Source organism: Marmota monax, unplaced genomic scaffold, assembly GCF_021218885.2.
Source record: "Marmota monax isolate L192 unplaced genomic scaffold, Marmota_monax_Labrador192_F-V1.1 WCK01_AAM20220418_F8-fsc00077, whole genome shotgun sequence".
NCBI lineage: Eukaryota > Metazoa > Chordata > Mammalia > Rodentia > Sciuridae > Marmota > Marmota monax.
Genome location: NW_026694610.1, coordinates 920,994 through 936,382, shown reverse-complemented (window position 1 = coordinate 936,382; position 15,389 = coordinate 920,994).

Sequence of the window (15,389 nt, the reverse complement as noted above, 5' to 3'; positions counted from 1 at the left end):
GAACTTGCAGTCCTCTGGCCTCAGCTGCCAAGTAGCTGGGGGTAAGTGGCAACATGCCAAACTATTTTTAGTTTTGGATGGAATACCCATATGGTTTTCCATAGTGGCCATGCTACTTCACATTTCCACAATAGTGTATAAGTATTCCTATTTATCTAAATCCTTACCAGCATTTTTAAAAATAATAGTCATTCTCAAAAGAGTGAGATGGAATCAGTGTAGTTTTGATTTGCGTTGCCCTAATGGTTAATGATATTGAGCACTTTTTCATGTATTTAGAGGCCATTTGTATTTCTTCTTTTCAGAAGTGTCTATTCTGGTCATTTGTCCATTTTTTAATTGGCTTACTTGTTTTTTGTTGTTAAGTTTTTTGAATTCTTCATACATTCTGTGTATTAATCCTCTGTCAAATGATCAGCTTGCAAAGATTTTTCTCCCATTCTTTAGGCTGTCTCCTCATTCTACTGATTGTTTCCTTTACTGTGCCAAAGCTTTTTAATTCGATGTGTTCCCATTTGTCAATTCTTGCTTTTGTTTCCTGAGCTACTGGAGTCCTAATCAGAAATTCCTTGCCTATGCCAGCATTTTGGAATGTTTCTTTGTTTTCTTTGAGTGGTTGCAGAATCTCAGATCTTAAATTAAGTTCTTTGATCAGTTTCTTGTTATGGGGTGAGAGATAGGGGTCAAGTTTCTATCTTCTACATGGTAACATGTTTTCCTGGTACCATTTATGGAAGATGCTTTCTTTTTCAAATGTGTGTTTTTGATGTCTTTGTCAAGGATCAGTTGGCTGAAGAAGTGAGGAATTATTTTTGGGTTCTATATCCAATTCCATTGGTCCTCATATCTGTTTTATGTAGTGCCATGCTTTTTTGGCACTATAACTCTGTGGCATATTTTCAGATCAGGTATTGTGATGCCTCAAATATTGCTCTTTTTTTATCAAGACTGCTAGAATATTAGGGGTCTTTTGTGCTTCCATATGAATTTTAGGATTATTTTTTTCTACTTTGTGAAAAATATCCTTGGTAATTTGATGGTGATTTCATTGAATTTGTAGATTGCTTTGGAAAGTATGGCCATTTTAACCATATTAATACTCTCAATCCATGAACATGGTAAGTTTTTTTGTCTTTTGGTATCTTCTTCAATTTTTTTTCTATAGTGTTATGTACTTTTCATTGTACAGATCTTTCACTTATTCATCTAGGTTTATTCTCTTTTATCTTATATTTTGGGGTGCTATTGTAAATAGGATGGCTTTCCTGGTTTGTTTTTCTCAGTGAGTTCACTTTTGGTGTTTAGAAAAGCTACTGATTTTTGCATGTTGATTTTGGATCTTGCCACTTTGCTGACTTTGTTTACCAGTTGTAAGAATCTTTTGATGGAGTCTTTAGGATTTTCTAAGTACAGAATCATATCAGAAAATAAGGATAATTTGACTTTCTCCTCTGATCTCTTTTCTTTCTTTTTCTTGCTTACTTTCTCTGGCTAAAATTTGCCAAACTATATTGAATAAGAGTAGCAAGAATGGATACCCTTGTCCTGTTCTTGATCTTAGAGGAAATGCTTTGGATTTGTCATAGATAGGCTTTATTATGTTGAGGTATAATCCTTCTATACTTAATTTATTCAGGGCTTTTATTTTAAAGCAATGTTGATTTTTATCAAAGTGTTTTTTTTGCATTTATTGAGATGATCATCTGTTTTTAATCCATAATCCTATTTATATGTTATTGATTTGCATATGTTGAACTATCCTTTCATCCCTAGACTGAAACCACCTTGCTCATAGTGTATGATCTTTTTAATTTGCTCTTGAATTCAGTTTTAAATATTGTGTTGAGGATTTTTACATCAGTATTTGTCAGGAATATTGGTCTGTTGTTTTCTTTTCTCTCATCTTTTTTATCTTTTCTTTATGTTTTGTTTTGTTTTATTATTTCCTTGTCAAGTTTTGGAGGCAGGATGATACTAGATTGGTAGAATGAGTTTGGGAGGATTTTATCTCTTGCTATTTTATGGAAGAGTATCAGGAGCATTGATATGAGTTCTTCTTTAAAGTCTGGTAACATTCAGCAGTGAATTCATCTAGACCTGGACTTTTCTTTGTTGGTAGACATTTTATTTCTGCTTCAATTTCTTTGCTTGTTTGTGATTTATTTAGGTTTTTATATCCTCTTGACTCAATTTTAGAAGGTCTATGTGTCCAGAAATATGTCTATTTCTTCTAGACTTCTCAAATTATTGGCATATAGTCAGTTACTCAAAATATTCCCCAATGATCCTTTGAATTTCACTGGTTTCTGTTGTAAATTTCATTTTCCAACTACAATTTTATTTACTTGGGTCTCCTCTCTCTTTCTTTTTGTTAATTTAGCTAAGGCCTTGTAAATTTTATTTATATTTCCTACCTTTAAATATGACTTGAAATTTCTTGGATATAGCTTTTAATATTCTTTCTTTGTCTTGATTTTTGCCAGATTAACTACATGTCATGTAGAGGTTCTTTTCTGGTCATGTCTATTTGGGGTTGTAAAGGTCTCCTGTACCTGGTTGTCCATGTCTGGAAGTTGATTGGAATACCTCTTACTCACTGGGACAAGTTAGGGAAGAAAGTAGAGCTCCTCAGGTAAAGATTCTCTCTAGATCTATTTAGGCTGTGCACTCCCAAAGGAGGATAGATGCTGAGGAGGCAGAATGTCAGTGAGTTAGGGCAGAATGCAGAATTCCCCAGTGACTTTTACAGAAATTTTTGTGCTGTATTCTCCAAGAACAGAGGTAACACTGGTTCTGCAGCATGACCACCCCACCCCACCATCACCCTGTTTGCCTCCAAGGGCAGAGAGAGGGTATGGAGTCTTAAATCAAAGATCCATGGTGGGGGTATGTAGTGAGTTTATGCAATCTGCTGCCCATGATTCTGGTGTTTCCAGCCCTGGCTTCTGTGAAGGGCTTCAAGGGTGCTCTACATATAGAATTCAGCATGAGCATGATCCTGGCCATTTTACCAAGTGGTGGCCTTTTGAGTCCCTAATCTCTTAGGAGCATCTCACTTCTCATGCCCATGAAGTTCTACAGGTTATAGGCCAGATTTCCAAGGCTAATTTTCTGGGGTCCAGGCAGAGAGGTGTGGGGACTCTCAGTGTTATAGTTTAGATATGAGGTGTCCCCCAAAAACTCATGTGTGAGAGAATGAAAGAAATTTCAGAAGTGAAATAACTGAATTATGAAAGGTGAAATCTAATAAATGGATTAATCCACTGATATGAATTAACAGGGTAGTAACAGTAGACAGGTAGAGTATGGTTGGAGGAAATAGGTCCCTGGGGACTTTGTGGTTTCTATGTTGTCCCTGGTGAGCAGAACTATCTCTGCTTCTTTGTTGCCACATCCTGAGCTGCTTTCCTCTGCCACACTCTTCTGCCATGATGTTCTGTCTTGTCTTCGGCCCAGAGCTAGAGTTGGTTGACCATGGGCTGAATCTCTGAAACAGCGAGCCAAAATAAACTATTCCTCTTCTATGTTGTTCTTGTCAGGTGTTTTAACGACAATGAAAAGCTGACTAAAACATACTGGCATCTGAGTGAGTGGGAGGAGATAAGAGAATGACTTTGAATTTTTGTATAGGAGACAAAGAAGTCTCCAGGGCTAGGATGGGAAAAGAGGATTTGAAAGTGTCTGAATTCCTACTTTGTTGGAAGGAACTAAATAAGGAGGAATCCTCCTGGAAAAAATTTCAAGAGTTGGGACAATATATTTCAAAGTACCTTAAAGAATAGGACATCTGGTTAACACATCACAGGAGTTCAGAGGAATGGAAGGTCTTTCTTGTCTAGGTGATGTGATTTCCTTCCAATATGCTTTCCTTTATTTTCTTTTACTTTAAGCTTGTACACTCAGTGTTCAGACTACTGTATCAAATTGCCATATACTGAGTGGCTTAAACAATGGAAATTCATTCTCAAGTTCTGGTAACTAGAATTCCAAGGTCAAGACTAAGTTCTTGATGAAGGGCACCTTGTCTACAGATGCCCATCTTCTTGTTTCCTCACTGAGCAGACAGCAGAGAGAGAGAGGAACCAAGCTTTCTCCAGAATTTTCTCATAAGGACACTAATTCCATCCATAAGAACTCCACCTTCATGGCCTAAATACCTCTCAATGCCTCCACCTCCCAATCCCATCACAACGAAGGTTATAAATTTGAGGACACAATCATTCAGTCTATGATAATTAACAAAGACAAGTGCTATTTTTTGACAAAATTAACTCAAGCATACTGAAAAAAGAGGTGGCAACATAAATATACACTGTACATATATCATTAATTATTTTCATTGTTACAATAATGAAGATAATTACATACACACACATAATTATATTATCATTTAAAGTAAATCACTTATACTAATTATTGATAACCCTAAGAATAATGTGCATCATCCATAGCATGGAATAAAGTCATCTCTCTCCAGATGTGTGTCTAATGATAGAAGATATTTCTGGCATCCAGACCATCACAACATATGAGCTTCTTGTCCAAGAGTTTAGCATATTATCATAACATCTGTGCTTGGTATATTCAATCCCTTAGTAATTATTAACTGAATTGAAAAGCACAGTTTTGCTATCCAGCATACCTCTGGTTTGAGGCAAGGTTTTTAATACAGAAATTCATTTCCCTGACCCACTAGAATTACTTTGATGTGTCCTGGCTTAAGATTTAGAAACCTAAATGCTACCCAGGTTTCTAAGCTTAAAATCTTTGTAATATCCAGTGTATCCATTTGAAAATGTGGACTTTCAAATTAATCAGGTTTTGCCTTAGTTGTTTGAACTTACAGTACATCCAATGTCAAAGAGAAGAAGTTCTATCACATCTGAAGGCTGGTGGGATTTTTAGCCCACACTATTTTCTGTTGGGGGCAGGATTTATTTATGTCAGAAAAAAAGGAAAAAAAATGTGAAAAACATCCATATTCCATGTCTTTTCTTCCTTGTTTACTCAACGTCCTCTTTCCTCTGTTTCTATGATTCCACAACTGTGTTACTTACAGAAGCTCTGTAAAGTACTTAAATATATGGGTTAAAGGAAAGACTTCATATGAAATGAAGCCACCACACATGAAGCTGTAATACCTCAATGGGGCCACTGGAGCCCAAGGAGCATAGACTTTAATATCAAATGAAAACAAAATAAGCAAAACATTTTTCAATTCTTTAGAAAGGGATTTCCCATTGTATCCCTGAGGTAGGAAAACACATTTAGTTTCTTCTACAAGATAAATCAGAAATTCAAAAAGAAATATTATATCTGAAATATTAGTAACTTCTATATTTGGGCCTATAGACTCGACTTACTTACAGATTGGGAAAATTATATCTAGATAAGTCACTTGCGGAAGATCCTCTAGTTAGGGAAAGATCCAAGCTCAGACCCTGGTCTCATTCTCAGCCAAGTATTAGTTTCAGTTGACTGTATTGTCTTGATGTCTCTCTAGCAAGGGAGTGAGCTCATATGACTTTTCTCTTCCATTAAGATGTGCTCCATTGGGACATCAGAATTGAGGTGCCATCTTGACGTAAACCTTAGTAGACTTAAGCTACCTTCTGCTTGCTTTAAGTTGTATAAGGAGAATGGGAAAAATGAAGAACATTCTGCTGGCTGAACCTGCTTGAGGAGCAATTATGAATACATTAGGATGTTTTGAGAAGCACCGATATGAAAGCTTTGATTCATGCTCATGAGCATTTCCAAGCAAGTTTTTCATCTTCTCAGTGCTACCTCTTCAGAAACGGAAACGTTCACCAGTTGGATTCCATTTCAAGGTTAAAATTCCAACGTGATGAAGTTGAGCTGAGGATCTGAATTGATTTTATTTTATGGTGACCTAAGTTTCCTATCCATGCCAACTTTCTCCTTTTTTTTTCTTTCCTGCTGAATTAATGATGCCTTCTTGTTTCCCTAAAGCATCATATTTAACTGTTCTACTGCCACTGTCTAAACATTCTCCAATCAAACAGTCCTGCCTAGCACAATACCTCCTCTCAGAGAGCCAAAAACATAGATATGGAGCAAACAAAGTGCAACTGTGTAAAAGTTGTTTAATAGCCCGCCAATGTGCGGTCCACCAACAAAGGGGCAGCAAGGAGGGGGTGGGGTGGGGAGGAAAGCGTGGACATCCAAATAAGGAGCAACAGTTTTGCCTTTCAAGACAAAGTTAAAGGACATTTTGTTTAAACCATACTTGGGAGAAGAATGTAAAGTGTGACCTAATAATATAGGCTCAGGCATCAACACTCCTCAGGAAGAGAAAACTGTCTCATCTGGAAGAGTTAGGCAGATGGATGGCTTTTGCGATGGAGATCATTAGTTGCCAATGGGACAGCTTTCTGAGAGTCTGACATTTTGAGGTGCCCATTAGGTGGGTGTACCTTACCAATCCAGTAAGATCCAAGGAGTCTCATAGGCATGGCCAGAGAGTCTTAATGTCCTGAATTTGTTTCACATTATCAAGAGGTTAATTCTTCAGTAGTCAGGAGAAAGAAAAGACTCTTGGTTGGGGGCAGGGGAATATAGAGCTGTCTGGCAAAAATGGCCTGAAGCTGAGGAAGAGACTTTTTAACAATAAGCCATTGATGATGAAGAATTTCAGAGATGAGGCAGAGAAGATATTAATGGAAACCATGGCTGGGTTGTGAGGGAAAGCAGAATGGGATCAGATCAAGAGCCTCAATACAAATAATGTTCTGGCTTTTCATCTTTAGGCTTCTATGGAGATGTATGCTTCCGGACTCTTGCATGTGCAAATCAGCAGAATGTCATAGAAAGAAATGTGTTCCCTCTCCTATTGAGTTCTGCGAGGCACTGATGGAAGGGTGTTTTGAAGTGAAGCTGTAACCTCTCATTTGGTAAAATTCACTTATTAAAAATGACAATGACTTTGGACTGTAATATGTTGCTGAATCGTGTTTCAAGGGTGAAAGCTGAAGTCTTTGAGATTTAGCTGGTCACTCAAATTATGCTCCTACTTTGAAGGAAACTTGCATCTATATTTTTCCTTTGTTTAAGTATCTTTCCACATATTTAATGTCAAAGGGACACACACATATTCAGGACCCTTCCACTGGCTTCATATTTCTGATCCAGGACCAATTTTATAAACCAGTGTTAGTTTCATTGTGTCTCTTAGTAATTTTCAAATGTTGGACTACATAAGGACCCACCAAAAGACTATTATATTGTGGATTCTTGGGATCCATTTTCAGAGATTATTATTTAGATGTGGTGGGACCTAGGAACCTGTATTTTGGCAAATACTGTAGATGATTCTGATTCTGATACAGTTGGTCTACAGCAGTACTTTGGAAAACACTGACTTGCCTTGTCCCCTTCCCCGCCCTGTGCTCCTCTGCTCATCCTGCACTTCCTTCAGTTCTCATGGCCAGATAGGACTGTCCAGGGTCCACATTGAAGAGAAATACAGGTGCTTCAGGCTTTTTTCAAAGCCCACCCTGGCTTCAACTCTCCCATCCTTTAGTATCAGTCTTTAATTTTACCTGTTCTAAAATGTCATAGCTCAGGCAAAGTGAGAAAGAAATTTGCTTTGTTTTGTTTTAAAGCAGATCACAATACCTCTGTAATGCTTTGGTCCAACAGTATAAAATGAGACAGGAAGGATTAATGGTTCTTGAAACTGTGTGGGAGACGGAGTATCTAGAAATCTTGAAATCTTAGCGGAATGCTATAGAGTATGGAAAAATTTACTTAATTCCAGCATATGAATCAGAAATAACTTTAGTAAAAGAAGACTTGGCCATGCAATATGAAATCACTGACTACATGAGAGGCAGATTGTCTTTCTCATACTGTCATACTCATCCATGTATCCCACCTCACATATTCTTATGATGTGACTGACACTCCACTTATTAAGAGGTGCATTAACTGTTTCCTCCCCTTGAATCGGAAGAGGAACTTGTGACTTTTCTGATCCATATTCCATGATCCATATCATAGAAATGATATTTTATGATCTCTAAGACTAGGTTGTTAGAGTCTGTAAACAAGTCAGGATGGCGCCTGGCAAATGTTAGAGTCTGTAAACAAGTCTGGATGGCACCTGGCATTTTGCCAGAGGGAGTGGTTAATGTTAAAGTCTGTAAACAAGTCTGGATGGTGCCTGGCAAAATTCCAGAGGGAGTGGTTTGTGAAGTAACACCAGCGAGCCATTAAGTGTGGAGATTCCTTATTGGTTGACTGATGTATCTAGTTTATGCTAATTAGATAAGCTGTGTGGAATGTATAAATACTGCTCCTGTCCTGCAATAAATGGTTCCTACTCCTGCTGTATCAACATACACAAGTTGTTCGTCATCCCCTGGTTATTTTGCTGCAGCCCGACTGCAGCAGATGGTGGCCCGTACGGGGAGCCCCGGGACACTCGGGGGTAAGTGATGAAAAAAAAAGCTGCCCATCCGTAGATAGGACGGGAGCAAATCTGCTCGTCCCTAGGCAGATAGGGCGAGAGGAAAAATGACCATTTAGAGAAAATGGAAAAGATTGATGCAGTATGTTTGTGTCTTGTTTTGTCTTGAAATGTTGTATTGTCTTTGTGACAAAAATATGGAAGGGGTGTTAAGTAAATTACTAAGGGAAGGAGGCACCCCAATGGAACCAAGAGCAGTTAGGGCATGTGTTGATAGAAGCCCAGGAACTCTAGTCAGAAAGAAAAAGAAAGTTCAGAGGAGGAAGGATTATCAGGAAAAAAGTTGCAGCAAAAGGCTATTACTAAATATTTTTCGTTACTGGAGGGTACGTGAATTGGTGCTGCGGCTGCCATGTGCGCGAGCTGGTCATGGCTCAGCAAGGGCTTTCCAAGTGGCGGCAACTGGCTCTTCCCCGCCCCCTGCCCGGGGAGCAGGACGCCACTTCGAGAGCCCAAATCCAAACCTGTGCCCGGAAACAGTTTGAGACCAGGACTCTCCCCAGGGCCATCTGGGGCTGCCCAGGATGCTACAGCCAGCAAAAGATACCGTGTCCCTGATGTTTGGTCATTTCCAAGGCCAGTAACTATAATGGTTCTCCCACACCTGGAAGCTAATGAATAATGAGCACCATTAAGGCTTATTTCAAATGTAAAAAACCTTGAGATAATGTACTAAATTGTTCAGAAGGTTGTTTTCTTAGTGCCTGCTGGAATATACAGGATTTTCTTTAGCCATCTGGAGTTCCTGCCTTCGTCCCAGTGCCAGTGAAGACGAAGGTGGAAGAATTTCCAGTGTTGCTGAGACGAAACTTCGGATCAAGCTAGCTGCCTGCGGAACTTACCCGGACTGTGATTTAAGCTAGCTGCCTACAGGACTTACCTGGACTGTGATTTACCTGGACTGTGAGTTAATCTATTGAGACACTGCTTTACATGGACTAAGACAACAAACTATAATCTACAACAAATTGTAACTTGGTATCTTTGCTAACGGTGTCATTGCTGGTATAATTTTTCCAAGGGCTTCTTGCATGGAGCCATCAATTGGCTTGGTATTGTGACATTTTGTATCTTCCCCTTCTGCTTGTAGCAGATTATTTATGATGTTTGTGTAAAAACCACTATGGTCGTTATTTAAATTAAACAAAAGGGGGAAATGTTAGAGTCTGTAAACAAGTCAGGATGGTGCCTGGCAAATGTTAGAGTCTGTAAACAAGTCTGGATGGCACCTGGCATTTTGCCAGAGGGAGTGGTTAATGTTAAAGTCTGTAAACAAGTCTGGATGGTGCCTGGCAAAATGCCAGAGGGAGTGGTTTGTGAAGTAACGCCAGCGAGCCATTAAGTGTGGAGATTCCTTATTGGTTGACTGATGTATCTAGTTTATGCTAATTAGATAAGCTGTGTGGAATGTATAAATACTGCTCCTGTCCTGCAATAAACGGCTCCTACTCCTGCTGTATCAACGTACACAAGTTGTTCGTCACCCCCCGGTTATTTTGCTGCAGCTGGACTGCAGCACTAGGTCATAAAAAGAATAGATCTTCTACCTGTCCAACCCACCACTCCACCTTTCAGTATGCTTGAACTTGAAACTCAGTCTTCATGTTATAAGGAAGCCCAACAGCCATACCACACCACACAACCTTTCTGCTACACAGAAAACTATGCCACCTAGGTGTAATGGACAGGTTCTGAGATGAGGAATTTCTGCTCTGCCAGCATTGGGGCAATCACTTATTATTTCTACCTGTTCTGCAGAGCTTAGGAGTTTTCCACTCATGTCCATTTAGGGGTTTTCCATAAAAGACCTGGCTACAAACAAAGAATTTTGGATTTTATTATAAATGCAATGAGAAACTGTTTAAGAAGAGAAAAAACTTGCTGCTGTTCGAGTTTTAAGAAGATAGCTTTGACAGGTTCCTGAAGAATGATTCGTATAGACAAACATGGAAGCTGGGGGACCTGCAGGGATTATTTTAGGAAATAAGTCATGATGATCTGGGCACAAATAGTATCATTAGGGATAAAAATAAGTGAATAGATTTGGGATATGCTTTGGAGTGAGAATTGAGAACATTTTCTAGTGGGTTTATTGTGAATTTGCCAATGAAAAAAAGAACTTTCTTATTTTTTGACTTGAGTACCTTCTTGGGAAATAGAGTCATTTTCTGGGATGTTTAAGACAAAGGGAGGAGTAACTTTGGGCCAGGCAGATAGAGGAATCGGTAGTTATCTTCTGAGATCCTGTTAGTCATCTGAACAGATGTCCTCTTAGCCTTTACAAATCAAATCCAAAGAAGGATGCAAAAGGCTGGAGCTGAGGAGAGAAGTCAAGACTAGGCATGTAGATATGAGCATCATCTGAATATTGCTGCTGTTCATTGACAGCACCTGGGTTGCCCTTGGCTCTCGTCTCTGTAATATATTAACTGTGTGGCCTTAGTCAAGTTCCTTAGCCTCTATGATGCTCATTTGCTTATTAGTAAAGTAGGGAAATTTTGGCCCTTTTGTGAGAATTGAATCAGAGAATGTACATGAGAATTCATACTTTATAATTGAAAAAGATACATTGAATTTGCTAGGGTTTAGTATCTCTCTGTTTTGTAAGGCAGCATTTCTGAAAAAGAGAGAGAAAGAGGGAAAGAGAGGGGGGAGGGAAGAGATGGAAAGAGAACTGTTTTGAAGGCTGTAATTGTTTTGTAGTTATGGAAAACATCTGATTACTGGTTATAGTGATGAGTCAATTTCAGTTAAAATAATCACAATAAATAGCTGACAGTTTTTCCTCTCACCTCACGTCCAGTAATTTGCAATATCTGCACCACCAATACTTGTAGAACAAGCTAAGGCTGCAGATTACAATACGTGGGGGGAAAGAAAACAACAAGGATATTTTGGATAATTCAAATGCTGAGCCATCAGCCCCTTAATAACTATGAGTTGGCTTTTTCTACTTCATACAGGTAAGCAGGCTGCCCAGTCAAGTGGAAGCAGCCATCAGGTGGACATAGAGTCCTTGATTGGACACTCAGCCAGCCTCAGGCACTCACCTCTCTCTTGCAGAGCCTGAGCAGAAGCCAGAGTGTTTGATCATGGCTTCTGAAGACCTAAGCTCACCCTGTCCAGGCCTGTCTGCTCTGCCTTAGGTGTGCTGTGTGTGCTCAATGTGGATGCTTCGTCCATGTTTAAAAGCTAAGCCTGTCATGCTCTCTCATGACAGAGGGAGAAATGGGGCCACCTGTCTGCAAACATCACTTACTTGAAGCAGAATTAAGAAAACATTTCCACTGGTGTATCTGAAAAGGTGTCCATGGGATGCTTTTTAGGTTTTGCCTTTAGAAACAAGCAATTGTATAATAATTAAGTGAGATCTATTTAGGTTTGGGGGGTTTGTTCTGCCACGCTGGATTCTGAATAAGCTGATATTTGAACCCCCAAAAGAATCCATTAGAGAATGAAAAAGAAAAGGGCTCTCATCTCTGTCGCATTCTGGATGCTACTGCAACAGAATAAACAACCCTGTCAATCAATGCTTGTGGTGTAAGGCTGTGACTTCTTTTACTTTCCAGCAGAAACCACATGCCAGGGGGCTCATTAGTACAGGGCAGACGCTGATACCTTTGGAGGAGAGCGTGGCAGGGAGAATTAAGTATTTTCTGAGAAAAAAATGGAGTCAGCAGCATCACATCATGTTCAGATCCCCAGCCCTTCTCCGCGGTCTGCTAATGGAGAGAGGTGGTTTTCCCAGCCGTCCCTAGTGTCACGCTCCTCATCACGTAGGAGGTGAGGAATCAGCACTCAGTTGGGGTGAAGCCGGGAGTGGTTTTCTTAAATCGTTCGAAGTATTGGTGTGAGACTGAAGATTAAAAATTTCCCCTAAACCCAGCCCATATCCGTTGGGGGGCGGGAGTTCCTCACTGCTCTGTCCCCAGTGAATTCTTTTAATTTATGATGGATCAGATCACGGGAGAGGTGGCACCTTTAGAAATAGCAAAAATGAATGTTTAGATAGATTTGCTGGTCTGTCCTCAGGCACACATGAGTACAGGGTGGACTGCCAGGGGCTAAGAATAGGGCAGGACACAGGCCCTGGCTATTTGAAATGGAGCAGGTGTGTTTGCTAAGGAACAAAGTCTCTTGCTTTTCTGAAACCTAATGCCCAAGGCAGATGCCTGTTCTTAGGGTCTTGGCTCTGCTGTGACTACAGATGTTCCTGAGATCAGAATCACACAATGTCTATGAATTAGTTTGTGAATTAGCTTGTTAGCTTAGTGCTAAGCATTCAGAATATAAAAGAGTCAATGACCAAAGGCATGGACTTTATTGTGAGTCTTCAAAAGAGCCCATGCTCTGACCCACTCTGTCCTGTGACCCATCATCCGTTATTTCTTATAACACTATCAGGTTCTGCCAAAGTTCAGAACAAGACAGGAGAATAAAGGAAGAAATGCACACACAAGGGGACCAGGACCATCTTGAACAAGTAGTGTAAGTGAACCTTTGTCCCAGAGCCTGGGTTTTAAAAAATGATTTATGATACCAAGAAACCATTTCTTTGGTGTCTAAACGATGTAATTTAAATTCTTTTTTGTAAGCTTCATTTATATAAAACTATTCAGTTAAAATCAAAGTATTTAGAAAAGAAGCTCATTGATTACAGAGGAGTATTTTCTTTCTGAATACAATACAATAAGTACCATCTCAGGGCTGTCTTCCACTCTCTTCAATCACAAAGGCTCCAAGACAAAGACTGTAATCATTTACCAAGCCGTTTCCCTTTTCTTTCTGTACACAGTGCTATGCTGCATTTCCCAAACTCCCCTGCAGGTAGGACAATACTATGACTGAGGTCTGGTCTATGACTTGTCCTAAAACCTCTTTTGCTATTTTCCAAGTTCCCTTTGTTGTTGTTGTTGCTGGCTGGAAGTAGAGGTTCCAGGGGAAGAAGGAGGCTTTAGCCTGATGTCCTCAAACTCCATTAATAGAATTCAGGGGATCTGACACCTCAAATGGGAAAAAATTGCATCTTTAGGTTTTCTAGCAAGCTAAAATTTCCTTCAAGTATGAAAGAAAGCAACAAACCACAGTTGAATTTATGATATCTGTGATTTTGTCACCATTAAAAATAATAGGTATTTTCACGTCATGTTATTGTCATTACTGAGATCACAAAATGCTGTACGGTCATCACCACTGTGACACTGAGCTAGTTGTTATACCACCTATGGATCTTAGATCTTAAAATATTTAGGTGACTATGTTTCAATATTGTTAGCTTTGTAATAACAAGTAATTCATGGTATGCATTTAAATTTATTATTATAAGGACAGTCCTTAAACTTCACCTGACTGCCACTAAATGGATCTATAGCACAAAATGATTTGAGTCTCTGCCTGTCTGGATCCCTGAATAACTAATTGGATCATTCCTCCTGACTTCCCTCTCCTCTGGTTCCAACTCTGCCACCAATCCCCACACTTACGACATGAGTGAGAAATAAACACAGATCCAGAATGAATTGTTTCAGCATTCCCCAACAGCTCCCACAGGAAGGTAACTAGGAAGTTGACATTCATGTTGAGTTGACATTCTGAAACTCAGTCTTTTAACTCTAACTGGCAGGCATTTACCTGCTGAGTTTCCCCTTTGGTTGTCCGTGTCAGCTCTTTAATGGTTCAGCCGAATCAAAGCAACTTACTCCCCAACATCCTCAGACCTAGTACTCCTACAGCTGTATGAAAGTTCAGCCTGTGAAGGGACAGGAACAATCAAGCTGCTGTGGTTCAACAATAACATGTTCAATTGTTCATAAAACTGGCATGGAGTCGAATCTGCCTACATACACCACAGCTGTACAAAAAGACAGCTAACTAGCCCTGCCAGAGAGCACTCAAGCGATCTTTATTGTTTCCTTTCAAAATTAATATGTCCTTCAACACAGAAGCCATAAAATCGACAAAAATATACATGTATTTTAAAAACTGGTTTTAAAATTAGAAAAACATTCCAAGGTAGTCATCAAATTTAGTAATTGAATGAGTTGGGAGAGTATGATTACCAGGGAACACACATACGGTTCTTATTAAACAAGTTTAGCTGGAAATTACTTTCTTATTTCTTTTCTTTTTCTGATTTGTCTAGAAGAACATTCTCCTATGTTTTTCTTTTAATAGATTTTCTTCTAATGATGTTCTAAGCATTCACTTGCACATTATCAGAAAGCAATGAATTTATAAGCTCAATTGGGTTGATGATTATAGAAATTCAGAGCAATATCACATCTATAACATACACTTCTTTTGTATTTTCAACCTATCTTTCAGTACCTAATACAGTAATATTATTTGACTTTTAGCCTTTTACATTTTGTAAAGGCAGACAAAATACAATATTTAGCAGTATAGGTTTTCAATTCTTAAATTTCAAGGAATTTTTTAACAACCTAAAATTAACCTTGTTCTTGATGCTCCAATATCTTAAGGGTAGCTTAACGTCTACATTTTTTAAAATTTAACTTATTGTATGAATAGATAATTTAATGTGTATAATGTTGAAACAAGAGTATCACTGGATATTGTATGCATCTAATTTTCTCTCTTGCCTTCTAGAAACCCAGATTCCTTCTCTCAAAACTACTGCTGTTGCCAATTTCTTAAATATATATTCAAAATATATATTCCTTTCATGTGTATATTAATTTTCCACAAAAATATGACATTATACTATAATTATTCTTTGAAACCTTTCTCTTTTTTTAACTTACTAAACTCTTTCCTAGCAATACATAAAGAACTCCCTCCCTCTTTTTTCCCTCTCCTGTATTGTATTCTGAATTTTATGGCTGCACCATGCTCTGTTTAACCAGTTCTTGTTAATGGATATGTAGATTTTCCCAAT